General features: G+C 46.3%; 1 protein-coding gene across 1 annotated transcript in view; it reads left to right on the forward strand.

The window, feature by feature from the left end:
- Positions 1–290: 290 nt before the first annotated feature.
- Positions 291–20,846, forward strand: part of NOS1 (nitric oxide synthase 1) — a 151,520-nt gene continuing 130,964 nt past the window's right edge. Inside the window, exon 1 of the mRNA XM_058158245.1 lies at positions 291–592. The gene's annotated coding sequence lies outside the window, so the exon portion shown is untranslated. The remainder of the gene's footprint in view (positions 593–20,846) is intronic.

Genomic DNA, 20,846 nt, shown 5'->3' on the forward strand with positions numbered 1-20,846 from the left:
TGAGCCCTCCGAAGTCTTCAAGGGGCTTCGTTCCCAAGGAAGCGCGCCAAGGGCGTTTGCAAACCTAGGGTGGGGCGCGGGCTTGCAGCACCAGCCGCCGCCACTGCTGCCGGGTCCCCTGATATTGGTGATTTGGGGGAGGAGGAGGCTGGAGTAGGTACAAATCCCTCCCAACGCTTTTGCCTGGGCGAAAGAGTTTGTGATTCGGGCTTTCGTCCTGGGGCGTGGAACTGGCGCGCCTCTATATAAAAAGGTTCCCCGACCAGGCAGCTTCGAAGCTGGCTGCGACCCCCGCGGTTGGCCCTGGGTTTGGTTCAGAGCGCATAAAGGAGGCCCGACCAGCGGAGCTTAGAGGCACAACGCGACGCATTGGATCCCCCCGACCGGTCGGTCGGTCGGTCGGTCGGTCGGGCTGGCTTCGCGCGCGTCCCCCCTCCTCCGTTTCTTTCCCCGAGCGGGGAGGGGGGGAAAAGGCAGCGGCGGCGGCCGCCTCTTTTGTGGGAAGGAAAGCGGAGGAGGCAGGCGGATCGATCGGGGCAGATTTGTTCCGAAGTGAACAGCTCCGGGAGGACTCGCCGGCCCCGGCAGTCAGGTGAGTGGCAGCGCCCCTCGGGACAAGCTCACGGCCGCCTTTCCCAGTGGGCTTTCGGTAACTTTCCCCGCAGGGATTCCGGTCAGCGTTTAGGGTCACTTCCCGGCACCCCCACTGCCTTGGGCTTCTTTGAAGACTCTTGTGCGGAAACTTGACATAGGCTCCGAGACCTATACCTCCACCATTGACTTTGGCCTATGTGGTTGTTATTATTATTATCATCATTATTATTTTGGGGTTCTGGCACTCAGTTTAGGCCTTCGCTGAACAAGGAAGTTCCTTTCCCGGTGCCTCTCAAGTTGCTAAGACTACAGCTCCCGTCGTCTCCGCCCGTTCCTATTTTCCGCGACGCTTGGCTGGGGGTTCTGGAAGCTGCCTTCCAAACTCACCTAAGCCTCTCCTTCAAGCTCAGGGGTGTGAGTTGTAGCTCCTCACCGGCAGGATGTACCTGTCCAGGCTCCCACCGAAAAGCACCGGGAGGGCGGGGGAACGCAGCAAAATCACCGACCCCGGTGTGTGTGTGTGTGTGTGTATAGGGGAACAGGGGCCGCAGGTTTTGCCCTTCGCCCGAGGCGCTTAACCCGGACAGCGCCTTCGGGGTTTGCGCGCCGCCTTTGGGGGACCCGGTGAGCTTGAGGCGCAACCAAGCCGATCTTGCGCGTTCGGCAAACTTAGCGCAGAAGCGGCTGTACTGCGCTGCGTGCCGGAGACGCGGAGCCCAAGCCGAGCGCATCTCCACGAGCCTCCCTTTGAACCCTACTCTCCCATCCTGCGCTTGAGACTCGGGAGTCCCGGGACCTGCTTTTCCTTCTCTAGATTTCCGACTCTGCTGAGCTTCCTGCCCGCGCAGAGTTCGAGCTGGGCCCGTGAGGAAGGGCGTCTCCTTGAAACTCTTCCTGCCGGCTTAGCTCGGAGCCCGCCACCTCGGCGCTTTGCCTTCGGGGGGAGTCAGCAGGTGCCGCAGACTGACCTGCTCCCTCCAGAATCCGGAACCCAAAAGGTTCACCCCAGTCTTTACCCGCGCACTAAATCCCATTGGCAGTTACTTCCGAAGGAAGGCACTCTGCACGTGTTCAGAAGCACCCGCGTTCTGGGCTGGTGGGATCCACGATCTGAAATTAAGCGCCACTGCTCAGGTTTACCCTTAGCTTTTATTTACCTGCCTTCTGCTCGGTTTTCTAAGCCAAAGGGAGATAAACTCCTTGAAGCGAGCGGACGGGGGGGGGGGTGCCGGCTCCGTCCAATCTCCCGCTTGAGTTCTTGGGGTCCTGAATTAGGGCTGAGGCTTCTAGAACCTGCGGCGCTGAATCGGCTTTTCACGCGTCGGTGTGGAGGGGCCGCCTTGTCCCAATAAAACCATCCAGAACTAATCTCCCTAAATTAACCTTTCCATTTGTTAGGGTAGGAAAGGAAAGGGGCGTGCGTGCATTTGTGTGTGTTTCAGGAGGAGGAAACTGGATCAAAATAAAAGGAAAAACAACGCAAAGAAATCACTAAGAGTTTGTTTGCTTCGACAGTCTTCTTAGGACTTTCAGAAAGAAATTAAAAAACCTTTTGTGGAATGTATTTCAATGCGCGCGCTTGTTTCTCCACGCCTTCTGCGGAGATGGGAATTCGAGGCTAGAAGGGGGCGAGCTGGGCGACAAAATTACAGTATTCTAATCCAGACTGAAGCCTGTCTCCAAAGCGCGTTTCGGGCACGTGAGGTTGGGATATGGGATTAGCCAAGGTCCAGCGGGTGCTGCTCAGCCGCGGTCAGTTTCTGGAAGCGGAAGTTTGCTGGGATGGAAGCTGCCAGTCCGAGTCCGGGAGCTCGAAATTAGGGCGCCCAGGCGCTCTTCTTAGAGCAGGGAGCCCAGATGGTTTAGTCTTTCGCTCCCGTCGTCAGCTACAGACAGCTTGGTCAAAGCTCAGGAAGCGTGGGGGTGGGGGGTTAACGATCCTGGGAGCACTGCGTTGTCCGCTTCTCCTTTGGGGTACCCAGAAAGCACCGTCCTTCCGTCCTATCTTTGTGTATTTGAAGCCTTGAAATGCCTTGTAAGGACGTGGGGAGACGTTTCTATCACAAGAGTCCCTAACCTGAATCTGATAGAAAAATCTGACTTTAGACCGACAGGTTTAGAGAAAGTAACATCCCCAAATCATGCTTTCACCCCCTCGGATCCCGCTGTCTCTTTCCCTGCCTTTCTCCTAAGTCGCCTCAACTCCCTCCGGCTACCGGGGGTTGCGGCGACTAAACAAGCGGGCGGGCACCTTAGTGGCTTGAAACCTCCGCTTTTTTTTGCCTGCCCGTAGGAAACGAAAAAGGAGAGGACGCGCGCTCTTTCGCAAGATCCGTCGGTAAGGAGCGAGAGGCGGTGCTGGCGGCCACGCCGGAATCAGCCTTTCCCAACCGGCGCAGTCCAGATAGGCGGCGGTTCCAACTCTCATCAGAAGAGAAGAGCAGGCGGTCAATAACGTGTGAAATGGGGCCGGGTTGGGTTCGGGAGAAGCCGGCCGTTCTCCGCTGTCCGAGCGGCCGGCTAAAACTTGGTGTCGCCGCGCTTTCAGGACCTCGGACAGCTCACGGCACGCTTCGGATTTCCTCGGTGTTGGCGGTTCAGCCGCGGCGGTTGAGATGTCGTGTTGGACACAGCCGGTTTCGTTGGAAAAATCTGACTACTTAAAAACCCATGAAAGTGGCTAGTCTTATGTATTTCTAACCCAGCATATAGGTTCTCCTGCTTGAGCAGGGGGCTGGACTAGAAGACCTCTAAGGTCCCTTCTAGCTCTATTCTATTCTATTCTATTCTATTCTATTCTATTCTATTCTATTCTATTCTATTCTATTCTATTCTATTTATTTCATTCCATTCCATTCTTTCTCCTCCTCCTCCTCTTCTATTCTATTCTTCCTCCTCCTCCTCCTCCTTCTCTTCTCTTCTCTTCTCTTCTCTTCTCTTCCATTCCATTCCATTCCATTCCATTCCATTCTTTCTCCTCCTCCTATTCTATTCTTCCTCCTTCTCTTCTCTTCCATTCCATTCCATTCCATTCCATTCCATTCCATTCCATTCCATTCCATTACATTCTTTCTCCTCCTCCTCCTATTCTAGTCTAGTCTAGTCTAATCCAGTCTATTCCATTCCATTCCATTCCATTCCAATCCATTCCATTCTATTCTTTCTCCTCCTCTTATTCTATTCTATTCTTCCTCCTCCTCCTCCTTCTATTCTATTCTATTCCATTCCTTTTGCTTCTGCTTCTCTCATTCTTCTCCTACTTCCTCTTCTTTCCCTCCTTCTCTTCTCTTCTCTTCTCTTCTCTTCTCTTCTCTTCTCTTCTCTTCCTTCTTTCTCCTCCTCCTCCTCATTCTAGTCTAGTCTAGTCTAGTCTAGTCTAGTCTATTCGTAGCAAGATAGAAGGTAGCCAATTTGATCTAGTGTTTAAGGTACCAGGCTAGAAAGCAGAGGACCCTGACTTCAAGTCCCAACATAGCCATGAAAGCCATCTGGATGACCCTGGGTCAATCACTAGGAGACTGTGAATTCTAGTCTGTCTTTAGTCATGAAAGCCGGCTGGGTGATCTTGGGCCAGTTCCTCTCTCTCTTTCCCTCTCTCTCTCTCTCTCTCTCTCTCTGCCCAACTCACCCCACAGGGTTGTTGTGGGGAAAATAGGAGGAGGAAGATCTGTTGGATGTATTCACCACCTTGAGCTATTTGTAAAAATAATAAAAGACAGGATACAGGTTTTTAAAAAAAAAAAAAAGATAGAGTGTCTCAATGATCCTTAGACATGCTTTGTATACAATCCCAGATTCAGTGCAGGGGGAATCCATCTGAAACCTTAGAAAGCTTTTCCTGAGATTTGAGTTGTGCTTGCATTACTTTCTATGAAACAAACAAAGTCTCAAAGGTGCTTCCCCCCACCCCCCAAAAGGCAACTGGACTTTATTTTTTTCCTTGAAGCCGTTTCATTCGTCATCCGAGAAGCTTCTTCAGTTCTGACGAAGCCTCATGGATGAGAAGTGAAACGTCTTCAAGGAAAATCAAAGTCCAGTTGCCTTTTCGAAAAGAAAAGAAAAAAAAGCAGTTTTGGGACAACCGTGACCTGGATAACTGAGAATCTCCATAAACCAACAAAGTTGGTAGATAAACCAACAAAGTAGCACCAAACCATCCTTCTCTTCTGCAAAGTGCATGTTTCGGAAGCAGATACTGTATATCTACACATACTGTTGAAAGTCAGATTCATAGTTTGGTACAAAACCATGGTTTGCTAAATAAGCCACAGCAGTCCTGTTTCCACCCAATGGCTAGCAGAAAGGCTAGATTTCCATTATGGCCACACACACAAAATGCGATTGATGGTTGATGCTGAATGACAGCTGTCTGGGATGGGATGGTTTCTCCGATGGAGTTTGGACTGAAGGCAACTTTAGTCCGAAACTAAATTCTAATACTATTGTCGGGTTGGCTGCTAGGTAAGTGGATATCATATCTGTGGGTGTTGTGCACGCCCCAATGATTGTGCCGTCGATCATAACTTATTTCCTCCATGCATAAAATAGTATGGAAAAAAAATGGTTGTTGCGAAGTCTTGTTTGACCTATCGCGACCCCATGGACAACTTTCCTCCAGGTCTTCCTGTCCTCTACCATCCCCTGGAGATCATTTAAGCTCATGCCATCATATCTGTTTGCCTTTTGGTAACTGTCCATGGGGTCTTCATGGCAAAGACACTGGAGTGGGTTGCCATTTCCTACTCCAATGGATCGTGTTTTGTCAGAGCTCTCTGCTATGACCTGTCCGTCATGCACGGCATAGCTCATAGCTTCATTGCTCTGCGCAAGCCCCTTCGTCACGACAAGGCAGTGATCCATGAAAGGGGGGGAAAATGGACTGTTTACTTAATTCATAGACACTTTGACTGAGATAATTATCCTCCCGTGGCTGGTTCCAATTGTTGTTGATAGATGGAGAGAGGCCATGGCCAATGTCTCTGGTCTTTGACATGTCTCGGGGCCTCTCATTCCCCTGTTTAACTTCTACAGGAACCCATTGGATGAGGTCATCTGTTGACCCAGGGTCAACTATCATGCGTAGACAGATGACATTTGGTTGTACCTCAGGGTGTCTTGATTGACCAAGTGATGCTATCACGATCTTCTCTCAGTTCCTGAAGGCCGTTGGGAATGGAGAGGAAGTGGTTTGAAGGGGTTTAACCCTGACAGAACCAAATGGATTTGCGATTCTTCTGGTGCTGGAGTTTCCCATCTTTAACTCTGAAGAGGATTTAATTTCTCCAAACACAACTGGTGCAGTTTGGAGGCCTTCCTAGACTCGCTGTTCCTGCTTAAAAAGCAGGTGGCAATTTTGTCTGGGAAGGCCTTTCCATACATCCATCGGATGAGAATCCTTTCTCCATTATGCCTTAGTCTTGAATGGATTATCACATTCATTTACCTGGGGCTGACCTTGAAAACCGTTCCAAAGATATAGTTGGTCAATGATGCAGTTGGCGCCCCGAGTTATAGACGTGCCTTTGCTTGGCCATATAATGCTTGTTACCTGAGAGCTTCTGGTTGGCAATGAGAAACAAGGGCCTCTGGTGGCTCAGGCTGCTAAGACAGTCTGTTATTAACACAGCTGCTTGCAATTGCTTGCAACTACTGCAGGTTCAAGTCCCACCAGGCCCAAGGTTGACTCAGCCTTCCATCCTTTATAAGGTAGGTAAAATGAGGACCCAGATTGTTGGGGGCAATTAAGATGACTTTGTATATAATATAAAAATGGATGAAGACTATTGCTAACATAGTGTAAGCCGCCCTGAGTCTTCGGAGAAGGGCGGGATATAAATGCAAAAAAAAAATTGTCACGTATGAAGCCCTTCATGGCACAGGACCTGGGTATCCCAGGAACCAATTTCCCCTCATTGTTTCTGTCCATCCCATAAAAACAGCGAAAGCGTTTTATGTCCCATATCTCCAGCATTGTCAGTTGATGTGGTCTAGGACAGGGGTCTCCAACTTTGGCAACTTTAAGACTTGTAGACTTCAACTCCCAGAATACCTCAACCAGCTTTGCTGGCTGAGGAATTCTGGGAATTGAAGTCCACAAGTCTTAAAGTTGGCAAGGTTGGAGACCCCTGGTCTAGGAAGCAGGCTTTGCTGTCATAGTATCTGCCCTCTTGAGTAACATCTTCCTAAGGTTCAGACAGCTTGGATCCCGCTAGCCTTTAAACAGGCCTTCAAAGGTCCCAGGATTTGGGCTAATTTGTGGTGCTTATGTATCTGGATTGAATTATATGGATTACTTTACCGCTACAGTTGCTCTCTTACTGTGATTGTCATTTTCTGTTTTTCATTTTAAGAGCTGTGGTCTTGAATTGGGCGGTTTTAGAAATCGAAATTATAAATCAAAGGGTGAGATTTACAATCAAGCAAACCAGAATGCGCCTTAGTTTTATGTGCGAATTGAGCCGATCTGAGCATACTGAAAATTCTGAGCTAGTTCTTTCTCCCTCTTTCTCTCTCTCTCTCTCTCTCTCTCTCTCTCTCTCTCTCTCTAACAGAAGCATTACCCATTCAGTTGCATGTATGATACATAATGAATCAACATCTTTGATTGCCTTTAGCTGGGATAACTTGTTCCTGTAATTGTAGAAATATTTTTTTTTCCTGAATAAACGGGCACATGATCTTGTTTCTATTGCTACATCTGGAACTTCCTCGACTTGCTTGCAGGTGCTCTGATATTAAGTATGAGAGTGGATATCATCATGCCGAGCCAATTTGCTTAGCCATTGTTCTTGAATACGTTCATATGAGTTTTGGATCTGCAAAACCCTCTTAAACCGAAGTCTAGCAACCACAGTGACTGGGAAAACTCAAACACACCATACTTTTGGTGTTAGTTTAGCCCAGAAGTCAGCAACCTGTGGCTCTGGAGCTGCATGTGGCTCTTTCACCCCTCTGCTGCGGCTCCCTGTTGCTCAAAATATGTGTCACAACCGCCAATATGCTACACCGCCAGCACGCAATTTATTGAGCTTTTCAACCCCTGGTAAGCCAACCATGGATAAATCCAAGAAAAGAAAAGTTTCAGAAGAAAACAGAACATTTAATTCAACGACGACATCTGCTAGTTTTGTGGCCGCTCAAGAAATAGTCAGGCACGGGGAAGGGTTTTGTGGCTCCCGGTGTTTTCTTTTCCGTGGGAAATGGGTCCAAACGGCTCTTTGAGTGTTTAAGGTTGCAGACCCCTGGTTTAGCCAGTGCCTGGCTCTCCTCTCAGCCCCACATATGTCAGGCTGTTAGAAGAGGTTAACATTAAAATTCTTATTCTTAGTCGATTAAATTCTTATTTTTGAGTCTTCGGTGCCTCAAGCATCCATCCATTTTTACCCACCACATTCCTAGTCTTTTTCTTGTTTTGGAACTGCTTTGGTTCGTCCTCAGCTGCAGCCCAGTTTAGCTTCAGCCAAGGGCATGATTTATGAAGCTTCAACACTGTGTTGCTAAACTGTGCGCTCTAATTTGTGCGTGTTTTAAAAAGATGCAGAAGATATGCAGAAGAGCGCAAGCCCGTTCTTAAATCTTCCACCGACCGGGAGATGCCTTGCGTTGAAATTTATCTTGGTTTGCACATGTGAACCCAAACACTTGTCTTGTTTATATGCTGCTTGCTCTCCCTTCTTAAGAACTGCCAGTTTTCCACATCTCTATAGCAACTTTCCTGCTTTTGTTTAGAGCGTCTGTTTTAGATCTAATTCCGCAGGTAAATTTACTCTTCGTGCTCTTGAGCATGAAGTTACTCTCGTGATTGCAAAAGAGTGTGTCGTGCTTGGCCCTTTCAGTCTCGGCTTCAGATGCTCGTGATGTTTGCAGTTTTACGTGCGTGCACACGAGCTACGCGGTCCTTCCGCGAAGGTGTGATCTTGCGCAACTATGTTGAGAATGGGTTGCAACGCACACCTTGTCTTTGCGATTAACCAAATGTAAGGCTGCTGAGCAAGACACATTGCTTCATCTTACCTGAGAACATCCCAGTCTAGCTCTGGGGAGGATTAGCTCAAAAGCTTTCAAGAGACTCATTCCTTAGAGTACAGACTCTCTTTTCCACCCATTGTGTCTTGTGTGCATTGTCTTCGGTTTTCAAGCGTTTCAGCTTGATTTTTCCTAAGTGCACCGAAGACCACTCAACCTTCTGTACCTTCACTTCTTACCCTCATCTCCATTATTCGTAATCTTCTGAGAAGATGTTTGCGGTCTGAAATGTATTTCTTCCAAACAGCAAGAGGTGACGGGGTTCGGTTTCTTTTGACATGAGTGGCAGTGCTGGGTATTTTAATATCTGTTATTTGCAGAGTTGCAGAGCAGAGCAAGAACAAATGGACCGCGGGGGGCGGGGGGGGGGCAGGAAGATAATAAAGGAGAATATTTGCAGCTCAGGGTTGAAAGGAGGGGTCCTTGTTGCTCTCTGAGCTGGGTGGTTTCCTTGCAGACGTTTCATGATCTAACTAGGTAACTTCATCAGTGCTACAGAGAATGGGGTTTGTGGTGGTGGTGGTGGAGGAGGAGGAGGAGGAGGAGGGGAGGGGAGGGAGGAGGACGGGGAGGGGAAAGACTATGGGGTTCTTGTTGCTCTCTGAGCTGGGTGGTTTCCTTGCAGACGTTTCATGATCTAACTAGGTAACTTCATCAGTGCTACAGAGAATGGGGTTTGTGGTGGTGATGGTGGTGGTGGAGGAGGAGGGGGAGGGGGAGGAGGAGGGGGAGGAGGAGGACGGGGAGGGGAAAGACTATAGGGTCCTTGTTGCTCTCTGAGCTGGGTGGTTTCCTTGCAGACGTTTCATGATCTAACTAGGTAACATCATCCATGCAGAGGAAGCTCAAGAACTGATCCTATGGTAGTTTTGTAGGATACAACTTCTGTAGCCTCTTAGCCATTCTCCACTACCAGTTTTACGGCTCTTTCTTGCTCTTTTTTTCCTTTTCTCTTTTCCTTTTCCTTTTCTTCTGTTCTTATTAGCTGGCATGTAGTAGCTGGATTTAAATCTCTTACGAGCCCGAAGAGACTCCAAACTGATGACTTGCTTGACCCCTTCCTCAGGCTCATCCTGGTCATCTCCTACAAATATTTGTTAGCAGATAGAAGTGAATAATCAAAAGTTTGGGAGGGTTTTGTCCTTGTGACCTTCAGACCCTCTCCAGAAGTTGCCACTCAAGAAGGCTATGCAATATATCAAAAAATTGTTAAATACATAGAGACTAATGATATGAATTAAGTTGAAATAATTGACATTAATTTTAATGAAGTTTAAATTTAAAAGAGATTAATGGCGTGTCTTTTCGCTGGCCCTGCTCTCAAGAGGATGACCTTCAACACACCCAAAATCACATGACTTTGCAGTAGACAGAAATTATTTGCCTGTTTCTCCCTCCGTGCCCTTGTCCCACTCAGTGGCCGTCACGTAGAGTTCAACTCCTGGTGGTTCGTGGAAATATTCACATAGCTTATTTCTGACTTTAAAAATTTCCTAGTGGTGTCCCATCCAATGCTAAGCGGGCCCCCATCTAGCTCAACCTTCCAAAATTATATAAGGCCAGTTGTGTGCTGCCATATGCCTGGTATTTAACGTTCTACATCAGAGGTGGGTTTCAATTTTTTTTACTATGGTTCTGTGGGTGTGGCTTGGTGGGCGTGGCATGGCTTGGTGGGTGTGGCATGGTGGGCGTGGCAGGGGAAAGATACTGTAAAATCTCCATTCCCATCTCACTCCAGGGGGAAGATACTGTAAAATCTCCATTCCCTCCCCACTCCAGGGGAAGGTTACTGCAAAATCCCCATTTCTTCCCGATCAGCTGGGACTCGGGAGGCAGAGAATAGATGGGGGTGAGGCCAGTCAGAATTTTTACTACTGGTTCTCCGAACTACTCAAAATTTCCACTACTGGTTCTCCAGAACTGGTCAGAACCTACTGAAACCCACCCCTGTTCTACATAATACTGAAATATGCATATCTGTAAATACGGTACACCAGGGTGGGCTTCAAAAATTTTAGCAAGAGGTTCTCTCTCCCAGTTGCTGGGTAGGAGTGGCCATGATGGGCGTGGCCTAGTCAGCCTCCTGCACCACGATGGGGGGGATTGATTTTTCCCTCCCCAGGCTCCAGAGGCTTTCCTTGAGTCTCTAGGAGGGCAAAAGTGGTCTCCCCAGGCTCCAGAGGGCAGAATGGGCTACGTGGGGACTCCTGAGAGGGGAGGGGAGGTGTGGGAGGGGCCAGCCAGGATGGGATTTGGGGGGTTCTCCAAACTGCACAGAATCTTAGCTAGAGGTTCTCCCGAACCTCTGCGGTACACCCGGTTTGTAAATCAACTCCGAAGCAAAACTTCAGCAAAGCTAAACGATTTAAGAATAAATCCAGTTGAGACTAAATCTTAGCATTTTTCTCCCCCAGATTGTTAAAACTAGGACATGCAGTTCAAAATAAACAAACAAATCTCAATCCAGCATAAAATATGCAGAACTTTCTTTTTAAAAAAAATAGAAGGTGAATCTAGCCATGGAGATTTTAACCCAAGGTCTTAGAGAACCAGCCGACTTTCTGGACCTACTGCCAGTCTCCCAGGCTTGGCACCAGCTGTTCATTAACTTTGTCTTCCAAAGTGGAAGGAAAAAGTATTGAAAGAGTTACAGGGCTCTTGCTAACATCCCAGTGGCTCTCAATATCCATGCAAGGTTTGAAAATCTCAACGGCTGGCGTTGTGTCTCATTTTCTCCTCCATCCCCTCATTTCCTTCTGTCTCCTAATTCTTTCTGTGTACCTGCCGGCTTGCAGTAATTTGAAGAATTTTCAGAGAGTGATAAAAACAGCCCTTTGGAAGGAGAGGCGTGAAACGAAATCTGCACACTCACTTTCAAAATCTCTTTTAAGATGAGATCGGACAACCATCTCTCTGAAATGGAATGGGGTCTCCTGCTTCAGCAGGGGGTTGGACTAGAAGACCTCCAAGGTCCCTTCCAACTGTATTATTCTGTTAACAGAGGTTAGTATGGTGGATTCTGATTAAAGGTCTTCAACTTTATTGCCTTAACAAATTACCAGGGATGAGAGATATAGATAGATAGATAGATAGATAGATAGATAGATAGATAGATAGATAGATAGATATTTAAGATAGATAGATAGATAGATTTATATGATAGATAGATAGAGAGAGAGATATTTATATGATAGATAGATAGATATAGATTTATGATAGATAGATAGATAGATAGATAGATAGATAGATAGATAGATAGATAGATAGATAGATAGATATATGATAGATAGATAGATAGATAGATAGATAGATAGATAGATAGATAGATAGATAGATGGATGGATGGATGGATGGATGGATGGATGGATGGATGGATGGATGGATAGATAGATAGATAGATAGATAGATAGATAGATAGATAGATAGATAGATAGAATTCTTTATTGGCCAAGTGTGATTGGACACACCAGGAATTTGTCTTCGGTGCATACGGTCTCAGTGCACATAAAAAGAAAAGATACGTTCGTCAAGAATCATAAGGTACAACGCTTAGTGATAGTCATAGGATGCAAATAAGCAATCAAATCATACTAGGAAACAATCAATATAAATCGTAAGGATACAAGTAACAAAGTTACAGTCATAAGTGGAAAGAGATTGGTGATGGGAACGATGAGAAGATTAATAGTAGTGCAGATTTAATCAATAGTTTGACAGTGTTGAGGGAATTTTGTTTAGCAGAGTGATGGCCTTCGGGGAAAAACTGTTCTTGTGTCTAGTTGTTCTGGTGTTCAGTGCTCTACAGCGTCGTTTTGAGGGTAGTAATTGAAACAGTTCATGTGCAGGATGTGATGGGTCTATAAATATTTTCACAGCCCTCTACCAAGAACTATCACAAACTACCAGTTCTAGGTTGGGGTCTCTAATGATTTTCCATCAGTTACTTCTTGTCCTGCCTTCTGATGCTTTAGAGATTAGGTTGCCTCCACCTCTTCTTTGTGAAAGCCCCTCAGATATTGGAAGACTGGTCTCATCTCACTGTTAATCCTTCTCTGTGTTAGCCTTCATTTTTATTCTGGAATTTATTTGGGAGTGATTTTGGCTTTATTTCTACATTTTTACTTTTTAAAAGGGTTATATAATTTTATTTTTAAAAAGCCTCAAAACTCCTCAAGAGTTTCTTTGATAGCCTATACTCAGTGGTGGGATTCAAGTAATTTAACAACCAGTTCTCTGCCCTAATGATTTCTTCCAACAACCAGTTTGCCAAACTGCTCAGAAAGTTAACAACCGGTTCTCCAGAAGTGGTGCGAACTGGCTGAATCCCACCACTGCCTATACTACAAAAATAAGAGGAAACATAGCATTGCACAATTAATATCAGGGTTTCTGAGTCAAGGCGCCATCCAATCCTTCTTTTCGAAACCAGCTCAGATTTTTGGGTTTACGGAAGGAGAGAAAAAATGGGTGCATAATTCATAAACCTCCTGTTTAAGCACACGTTGAAATGCAGTCGACAGAATTACAGTCTCCGGTTTTTTGGTGTTGGTTTTTTTTCTTTTTGAAAAATGGAAAACATTTTCAGGAAAACCTAACCTTGCAACGTTCTTTTAAGGTTCACCTTAAACTTTTAAGAGGGTGCAGCCCGGCTCTGCCTCTTAAAATTCTTCCCTGCCAATCCCCAGGAATATTTCATTTACCACCTGTATCTGCCATGAAAGAGCAAAATGCTGCAATTGTGATTCCTTGCATCTCCTACACAGACCCCCTGTCTTGGCACGTCATTGCCACATTCTACGCGAGCCTGAAGTTCATTTGGCCGTCTTCTTGTATGGACATGTTGCCCGCAGATGGACGCCAGCAGGCTTCCTAAGGCCTGCTGTGTCTAAAAAACTGTTGGTTGGAGTCACTGCCAGATTTATCCTCCAGGAACGAGAGACCATGTTGGAGGTCAAAAACATCCACATTGGGCTTTTACTAATGACACGAGAAGCAAAGGAGCTTGTTTAGGTAGCACATTTCTATGAAATCCGGGTGATTCGGGGGTGAAATCCAGCAGGTTCCGACAGGTTCTGGAGAACCGGTAGCGGAAATTTTGAGCAGTTCGGAGAACCGGCAAATGCCATCTCTGGCTGGCCCCAGAGTGGGGTGGGAATGGAGATGTGCAATATTTTTTTTTAATTTGCATTTATATCCCGCCCTTCTCCGAAGACTCAGGGCGGCTTACACTGTGTTAAGCAATAGTCTTCATCCCTTTGTATATATTATATACAAAGTCAACTTAATTGCCCCCAACAATCTGGGTCCTCATTTTACCTACCTTATAAAGGATGGAAGGCTGAGTCGACCTTGGGCCTGGTGGGACTGGAACTTGCGGTAATTGCAAGCAGCTGTGTTAATAACAGACTGTCTTAGTCTATTGAGCCACCAGAGGCCCCTGCCGCGCCCACAGAACCGGTAGTAAAAAAAATTGGAATTCACCACTGGGATGATTCAGTCTGTATCATGCTTCTTCGGCTGAGGGATACTTAAGGTCAATAAAGGAGAATATTTGTAGTTCAGGGTTGAAATGAAGGGTCCCTGGTGGTCTCTGAGCGTGGTTGTCTTCTTGCACATGTTTCATTACCCAACTAGGTAACATCATTAGTGCTGGAAGGGAGTTGGGTTTGTGGAGAGGAGGAGGAGGAGGAGGAGGAGGAGGAGGAGGAGGAGGAGGAGGAGGAGGAGGAGGAGGAGGACTGTGGGGTCCTTGGTGCTCTCTGAGCTTGGTTGTTTTCTTGCAGACGTTTCATTACCCAACTAGGTAACATCATCAGTGCAACAGTCTAGCACTGATGATGCTACCTAGTTTGGATAATAAAACATCTGCAAGAAAATGTGGCTCTGTGGCTCAGACTGCTAACAGTCTGTTAATGCAGTCTGTTATTAACAGCAGCTGCCTGCAATTACTGCAGGTTCTAGTCCCACCAGGCCCAAGGTTGACTCAGCCTTCCATCCTTTATAAGGTAGGTAAAATGAGGACCCAGATTGTTGGGGGCAATTAAGTTGACTTTGTATATAAATATACAAATAGGATGAAGACTATTGCTAACATAGTGTAAACTGCCCTGAGTCTTCGGAGAAGGGCGGGATATAAATGCAAAAAAAAATTTAAAAAAATAACCAAGTTCAGAGAGACCAAGGATCCCACAGTCGTTGTCCTCTTCCTCCTCTCCTCCTCCCTGCAAACTCCACTCCCTTCTAACACTGATGAGGTTACCTAGAATCTTAGCGAGAGGTTCTCCCGAAACCCCTGCAAACCCCCAGCAGCCCCACCCCTGCCTATCAGAGAGAAGAGGCAGTTGACTTATTTTCTAAAGTGCCTGAGGGAAGGAGAAGAAGTAACATGTGGAAGTTTATCAAAGAGAGATCCAATCTTGTATCTTTTCTTTTATGTACAATGAGAGCATCTGCACCAAAGACAAATTCCTTGTGTGTCCAATCACGCTTGGCCCATAAAGAATTCTATTCTGTTCTGTTCTGTTCTGTTCTGTTCTGTTCTGTTCTGTTCTGTTCTGTTCTGTTCTGTTCTGTTCTATTCTATTCTATTCTGCACCAAGATAAATTCCTTGTGTGTCCAATCACTCTTGGCCAATAAAGGAATTCTATTCTATTCTATTCTATTCTGCTCTGCTCTACTCTACTCTACTCTACTCTACTCTACTCTACTCTACTCTACTCTATTCTTCATTCCAATATTCTCTTCTCTTCTCTTCTCTTCTCTTCTCTTCTCTTCTCTTCTCTACTCTACTCTACTCTACTCTACTCTACTCTACTCTACTCTATTCTTCATTCCAATATTCTCTTCTCTTCTCTACTCTACTCTACTCTTCATTCCAATATTCTCTCCTCTTCTCTTCTCCTCTCCTCTTCTCTTCTCTTCTCTTCTCTTCTCTTCTCTTCTCTACTCTACTCTACTCTACTCTACTCTACTCTACTCTTCATTCCAATATTCTCTCCTCTCCTCTCCTCTCCTCTTCTCTTCTCTTCTCTTCTCTTCTCTTCTCTTCTCTTCTCTTCTATTCTATTCTATTCTATTCTATTCTATTCTATTCTATTCTATTCCAACCTGGAACTAACGATAAATTTCCTGGCAAGGAGAATTTGTCAGCGGAACAGCTTGCCTTCAGAAGTTGTAGATGTCCCTCAAGAAGAGGTCGAATAGCCCTTGATGTTCAAGCAGAGGGTTGAACTAGAAGACTTCCGAAATTTCCCTTCCACCTCTGTTCTGTATTCCAATCCTACAACGGTGATGATTGCACAACCTCAAACGGAACAAGCCAAAGGCCAGACTGAACAAGCCACTCTATAGCCAAGCATCACATGCATAAAATCCAACCACATGCACCTCTTCTTTCTTAAATATCATTTTCACACTATCTTAAGCTTTCAGTAGCATCCATAAGAGTGTTTCGCAAACCTGGCAGGAGCTCTGAAAACAACAACAACAACTATATTTAGCTTTGCTTACATGCTGGCAGCTCGCATCCTTCTCAAGTGAGTGCTTTATCGTTCGATGCACGTGGCGGGAGAGGCCTTCCTCCTCCAGTAGATAGACAGTGGATAAAATGATGGTGAGGATAATGACATGTTGTATCTTGAAAGGAAAAAAATGGGCAGTGAATGAGTGAATAGCGGGGATTTCTCTTTTGGGTGGAGACCAGGGGTGGGATTGAAAAATTTTAGCAACTGGTTTTGTGTCCAGTTGCTGGGTGGGCTTGGCCATGGTTGCATGGCCTACACAGCCTCCTGCACCATAACGGGAGGGTGTTTTCACCCTCCCCAGGCTCCTGAGGCCTTTTTTGAGCCTCCTGGAGGGTGAAAAGGGCCTCCCCTGGGCTCCGGAGGCCCTCCAGAGGCTGGAAATGGGCCTGTTTTGGGACGTCCGGAACTTCCAGGAGGCCCATTTTTTCACCCTCCCCAGTTCTGGAGGCTTTCCTCAAGCCTCCACCAGACTCCGGAGGCCCTCCAGGGGCCGGAAACGGGCCTGTTTCCAGACTTCCAGAACTTACAGGAGGCCCCTTTTTTGCCCTCCCAGAGCCTCCGCATGGGCCCTGCACTTACCTCACATCCAAAACAGGCCACGTGGAGACTTCTGAAAGGGGCAGGGAGGGGTGAGTGGGACCAGCCAGTCCTTGCAACTACCAGTTAGTTGAACCAGATTTAAAATAAGCATCCGGTTTGCCCTGAACCGGTCCGAACCAGCTGAATCCCACCCCTGGTGGAGACCTTTAGCTTCACATTAATTGCACCGGACTTTCTGCATCCATGCACCAAAGAAGAGAGCTCATGTTCTTAGATTTGAACAGAACGGTAAAGAAAAACCGAGGGGGCCCTATAAATAGATAAAGCCACAATCTGGCCTGTTCGTTGAATCAAAATGATTTCTCCCACCAGCTTGATTGAAAGGGACGCTCCGTTGCTCCGACCTGTTCTGGCCGCCTGTGATTTATTTTTTATTTTTTTTATGTTTTTGACGCATGAATGTGCCTTTGCTCTGAAGAAGCCGTAAAAGTGTCAGATGAGAAAACGGTTTCAAAAAAATGGGGAAGGTAAACCCTATTGCTTTTGTGCAGGGGTGGGCTTCAAAAATTTTAGCAAGGGATTCTCTGCCCAGTTGCTGGGTGGGCGTGGCCTAGTCAGCCTCCTGCAACACGGCGAGGGGGCGGGTTTTGCCCTCCCCAGACTCCGGAGGCTTTTTTTGAGCCTCCGGGAGAGTGAAAACGGCCTTCCCAGGCTCTGGAGGCCAGAAATGGGCCCATTTCCAGCATTCCTGAACTTCCAGTAGGCCTGTTTTTCACTCTCCCCAAGCCTCCATGGGCACCCTGCACTTAACCTGCATCCAAAACAGGCTGTGGCGTAGGGACTCCTGGGAGGGGAGGAGAGGGGAGGGAGGGGAGGGCCAGCCGGGAGTGGGATTTGGGGGTTCTCCCAACTGCGCAGAATCTTAGCTAGAGGTTCTCGCGAACCCCCAGCAGCCAAGCCCTGCTTTTATGGGATGGAATGCAGGTAGGCCTCGACGCACGACCACAATTGAACCCAACGTTCCCGTTGCTAAATGAGACAGTTGTTACGTTTTGCCCCATTTTAGGCCCTTCATGCCACCGTTGTTAAGTGAATCGCTGCGGCTGTTAAGTTAGTTGTTTCTTGCCACCATTGTTAAGCAAATCTGGCTTCCCAATGGACTCGTCTGAAGGTCGCAAAAGGGGACCCCCCATGATTGCGGATAGATCGCAGTCATCCCAAATACATAGAACGCTGAAGGCGTTCAGTTGGGGAAGATTATTTTAACCCTCCGGCAGAATGAAAGACTTGCAGCTCGGTAGCTGCTAAATCGCTCTCCTTCCAGAGGCCTCAGATCAATAAATCGACTTTGGAAAAGGAAAATAACAGCTGCCCTCATCCAAGCCGTGGAAGTCATTTGTCTGTGTCTTCCATTCCATTCCCCTCATGGGTGGCAGAGGAAATAAATAAATAAAACGAGAACCCGTTGGCAAAAAGCAAAACACAATACTGTACAAACCATGGTTTGGCTCCGGGATCTGCAATCTTAAACACTCAGAGAGCCGTTTGGACCCATTTCCCACAGAAAAGAAAACACCGGGAGCCACAAAACCCTTCCCCGTTGCCTGACTATTTCTCGAGCGGCCACAAAACTAGCATGTGTAGTTGAAATTAAATGTTCTGTTTTCTTCTGAAACTTTTCTTTTCTTGGATTTATCCATGGTTGGCCTACCGGGGGTTCAAAAGCTCAATAAATTGCGTCCTGGCGGCGTCGTATATTGGCGGTTGTGACACATATTTTGAGCGACAGGGAGCCGCAGTAGAGGGGTAAAAGAGCCACATGCGCCTCCGGAGCCGCAGGTTGCTGACCTCTGAGTTAGCTTTAATGTGATGGAACTCCCACATACTAATTGAAAATATTCTTGAGGGGGTTTTTTTGCCTCGTCGCCCATTGGCAACCCTCTGAGGTTGCAGTGAGTAACTACTTCGGTGCCCCATTTATTTACATTTCGAGGCATTTATTGATCGGCTTAATGCTTTATGTTAAACTAACTAATTATTTATCTTGTTTTAGCTTCTGTGGCTTGTAAAGAACGTTTCATGACAGTGTGAAATACGAACCTGGCCAATTATGGTTCATTCAGCATAGCCATGATTAGTGGGGGGGGGGAAACTTAGATCACAACTCAGCATGACTCTATCATCAATAAGCCATATTTTGTTTAATAATGCCTTACTGGGGGGAAAAAACTCTCAATTTTTGATGAGTTTTATATAGTGCATTGAATTAAAACCCAGCAAATCACATGGAAGCTATAAGCCAGGCTCTTCTACCTACTGCACCTACCATCTATTTGCGTTTTTAAATATCTTAAACTATTTCTTAGCTCTTTGGTTTTTTTAAAACTCTTCCCCTTCTCCCCAGTTCTTCGGCTCTTGTCGCCAATCTCATCCGCTCTTCTTAATCGTCTTCCAACTCCGAGAACTAATGCTTTTCTCTTGCTGTCTGGAAACGTCTGCTGAGCTACTTGCCTTTGGATTGGGGTTTCCTCTTTCCACATTTCTGCTGTCTTCAAGATTGGGCTCTTTTTCTTGATGTACCTACATACCTGCTTTAGGTTTGCTTTCAATCCAGTGAGGAAATCCAATTTTTTTTTTTTACTACCGGTTCTGTGGGCATGGCTTGGTGGGCATGGCAGAGGAAGGATACTGCAAAATCCCCATTTGCTCCCCACTCCTGGGGGAAGGATATTATTGCAAGATCTCCATTCCCACGCAACTCTGGGGAGAAGGATATTGCAAGATCTCCATTCCCACCCCACTCCTGGGGGAAGGATACTGGAAAATCTCCATTCCCATCCCACTCCTAGGGTAAGGATACTGCAAAATCTCCATTCCCATCCCACTTTTGGGGGAAGGATATTGCAAAATCTCCATTCCCACACGACTCCTGGAGGAAGGATATTGCAAAATCCCCATTCCCACCCCACTCCAGGAGATAGATACTGCAAAATCTCCATTCCCTCCCAACTCCTGGGGGAAGGATATTGCAAGTTCTCCATTCCCTCCCCACTCTGGAGCCAGCCAGAGGTGGTATTTGCCGGTTCTCCAAACTACTCAAAATTTCCGCTACCGGTTCTCCAGAACCTGTCAGAACCTGCTGGATTTCACCCTTGCTTCAGTTGCCTATTTATAAAACAAACTCCAATTAAGGAGGGAGTGGGGCAGTTTTAGCCCCTCTTCCTTCCTAGGGGGCACCAAATCCCAGGAGGGGAAAATCCTTGCTCGCTCCAGGAAATACAAACTCCTTCCACTCTTAACAACCTTCTATCTGCTGAGATAGATAGATAGATAGATAGATAGATAGATAGATAGATAGATAGATAGATAGATAGATAGATAGATAGATAGATAGATAGATAGATCATCATCTTTCAAACTGCCTGAGATTTCTGCACTTGGATTCCCTGGCGAATTGGTTTCACGAAAAGGCTTCTTTGAAATATCATCGGGGAATTGCTCTTCGCTCCGCCAGGCTGATGAGCAGAAGGAATGAGAGTTATGCTGTTTGAGCAGGAGAAGCAAGTTGGGTTTGGCCAGAAGCTGATGAGCCAACTGAAGTTCTCGTCCTTGATCTTGGCGCGAGTTATGTATTTTTATTTATTTATTTATTTTGTCACACAGTATATATAAGCATAAGCATGAAATAACTATACAATATATGAGCATATATATAAGCATGAGTATGTAATAACTATATTAATTGGATATAACGAAAGGAAACAATAGGACAGGAACGGTAGGCACGCTTGTGCTCTTATGCACGCCCCTTACAGACCTTTTAGGAATCGGGTGAGGTCAATGGTAGATAGTTTTTGGTTGAAGCTTTGGGGATTTTGGGAAGAGACCACAGAGGCAGGTAGTGCATTCCAGGCATTAACAACTCTGTTTCTGAAGTCATATTTTCTGCAGTCAAGATTGGAGCGGTTCACATTAAGCTTAAATCTATTGTGTGCTCGTGTATTGTTGCAATTGAAGCTGAAGTAGTCTTTGACAGGAAGGACATTGTAACAGATGATTCTATGAGTTAAACTCAGGTCATGTCGAAGGCGGTGGAGTTCTAAATTTTCTAAACCCAGGATTTCAAGTCTGGAGGCATAAGGTATTTTGTTGTAAACAGAGGA

This window comes from Ahaetulla prasina, chromosome 15 (genome assembly GCF_028640845.1).
Source record: "Ahaetulla prasina isolate Xishuangbanna chromosome 15, ASM2864084v1, whole genome shotgun sequence".
Classification (NCBI taxonomy): Eukaryota; Metazoa; Chordata; class Lepidosauria; order Squamata; family Colubridae; genus Ahaetulla; species Ahaetulla prasina.